Here is a 3,168-nt window from a genome sequence, read left to right as displayed (position 1 = left end):
GACGTCACTTAATACCGCGCTGACCCACTGCTCCAGTGCGCGCGCGCGCTCTTAAACACCTGTCATCGCAGGATTATTAGCATGCTTATTCCTTGGTATTTTTTAATATACCGTATTTAATGCATGCATCGTGCGTTAATGATTTTAATTATCCTAATTTTAGAAACATGTTGTTGTTGTGTACTTTTTTCTCAGATAATTTAAACATTTTAATGATGTTTTGTTTTATTGAATTGTTCCAGTTACAGAAATAAAGTCGATTCTACCCTGAAAGATAAGATTTTAAAATAGCAGTTTTACTCACTATTTACTTTCCCTTACAAATTTGTATGTTTTGTTTTATTCTGTTGAAAACAAAAGAAGATATTTTGAAGAATGATGAAAACATTTAACCATTGACTTCCATTATAGGAAAAACAAATACTGTGGAAGCCAATGGTTACCGGATTCCCGCTTTCTTCAAAGCATCTTTCTTTGTGAAAAGATGAAAGTAAAAGTCAAACAGCAAACAATTGTTTTGGCTAATAAATATGCATTGCTTTTCATAATTTACAGTACAGTGTTGTGGTCTGATTAAATAAAATAGGCCTACTGTAAATACTATTCATGGTAAATTTACCGCATAATTGCAGTTGAATTCACCTGTCAGTTATAAAGGTTTCTATTAATTTCATACGCCATCTGTTTATAGTGAATGGATGCAAACTATTTCATTTTACATGCACTGTATAGGCAAATTAAGTCAAATGCTGTAGAGCTGCATCTGTTAAGGATGTAAAGTACATGACAAAGGGAAAGACTGCCAACATCACCAATTCTTGGACTGTCAGGTAAGTAGTCTACTCACTTTATGAAGTATTTGTAGTTTGGCAATGTTACATGCTGGCTAAATGCACATTTGTTTACTTTTAGCAGGGAAACTCTTGTTCTTTTAACATGTGGAACTACTGAAGTCTGGATTTTGCTCACATTTAAAGGTGATCTTAAAGAATTTTATGACTGCACATGAAAGAATTAAATGTTTTACAGTAGCAATGTTCAATGTTTTTCCCCCAGAAGGCGTTACAGAAGGAAGCTAGGAACAATGGGGAACCTTCAGTACTTTTCTGTATTCCTAGTGTAAGTTGAGTAATACTGAATGAGAAATGAAAACATTTAGATGTATTGGATCTGTGAGTAAAGTATTGGCATAATTAATTCATTACTCTTCTGTTTTGTTTTTTGTGTATCCTGCAGGGTGTTGCTCTGTAATTGTGAGGCTAAAAAACATGTCAGCAGTTCTGAATCCCTCAGTCGCAAGTATATTAAGCACAAGTGGATGGAGAAATTAGAGGATAGCAGGCTTCTGTCATCTATATCAATCCCTGGGACACACCAAAGCAGCAAACACTTAAAAACGTCCAAACCAAGGTTTCAGTCCTGGGTTCTGCACAACCAGCTTGATGCCGGCGTTCGTTTTTTTGAATTGTCTGTGTCCTCAAACACCATCAAGTATGATGGGTCTGAAGGGGTCCAGGAATCAGAGACACTTTCTTATGTCTTGAAAACTCTGCTGACATTTCTTGCAAAGCAGGACTCAGAGACGGTGTTGCTGAGAATCACTCCAGATGAGGGTGCTGTTGCTCAAGTCACTGAAAAGTTAAACCGTAAAAAAAGTGAATTGTGGGAAAGCAAAGGGATTCCAACATTGGGCCAGGTGAGAGGCAAGATAGTCTTGATTCAGAGTTCAACATTAAAATTAGGACTTCCCATTCAAATAACAGAGCTGGATGGAGATGCAAAAGAAACGCAAATGAGACAAAACATCAAGTTAGCTTCAGAAAACTGTGATCGGGAGATGAGGCTCTCATACACCGGGGCCAAAGGAGAATCAGAGGACCCGCTAGAAATCGCAAAAACACTGAATAAACCTGTCGACGATTACCTCCTGGATCTTAAAGGGGACACCAGTAGACCAAATTGTGTAGGAATAATTGCCATGGACTTCCCTGGTCCAAAGGTCATTGAAACAATCATCAATTTTAATGGGAAATTAGAACAGGGGGCAAAGTTAGTAGATGACACAAGTAGCAAAGATGATGTCGCCCTACCCAATTCTACTCCAGGAGGTGAAAAAACTGGAGGAGATGATGGTGGAGGTGAAGATACTCACCATGAGGGTGATGAACATACTCACCATGAGGGAGATGAACACACTCACCATGAGGGTGATGAACACACTCACCATGAGGGAGATGAACACACTCACCATGAGGGAGATGACCATACTCACCATGAGGGTGATGAACATACTCACCATGAGGGAGATGACCATACTCACCATGAGGGTGATGAACATACTCACCATGAGGGTGATGACCATACTCACCATGAGGGTGATGAACATACTCACCATGAGGGTGATGAACATACTCACCATGAGGGTGATGAACATACTCACCATGAGGGTGATGAACATACTCACCATGAGGGTGATGAACATACTCACCATGAGGGAGATGACCATACTCACCATGAGGGTGATGAACATACTCACCATGAAGGAGATGAACAAACTCACCATGGGGGTGATGACCATACTCACCAGGAGGGTGATGACCATACTCACCATGAGGGAGATGACCATACTCACCATGAGGGAGATGACCATACTCACCAGGAGGGTGATGACCATACTCACCATGAGGGAGATGACCATACTCACCATGAGGGTGATGAACATACTCACCATGAGGGTGATGAACATACTCACCATGAGGGAGATGAACACACTCACCATGAGGGTGATGAACACACTCACCATGAGGGAGATGAACACACTCACCAGGAGGGTGATGACCATACTCACCAGGAGGGTGATGACCATACTCACCATGAGGGAGATGACCATACTCACCACGAGGGTGATGACCATACTCACCACGAGGGAGATGACCATACTCACCACGAGGGAGATGACCATACTCACCATGAGGGTGATGAACATACTCACCATGAAGGAGATGACCATACTCACCACGAGGGAGATGACCATACTCACCACGAGGGAGATGACCATACTCACCACGAGGTAGATGACCATACTCACCACGAAGGAGATGACCATACTCACCATGAGGGAGATGAACATACTCACCATGAGGGAGATGAACATACTCACCATGAGGG

This window comes from Danio rerio, chromosome 19, assembly GCF_049306965.1.
Source record: "Danio rerio strain Tuebingen ecotype United States chromosome 19, GRCz12tu, whole genome shotgun sequence".
Taxonomy (NCBI): Eukaryota; Metazoa; Chordata; class Actinopteri; order Cypriniformes; family Danionidae; genus Danio; species Danio rerio.
This window is presented reverse-complemented; position numbering follows the sequence as displayed.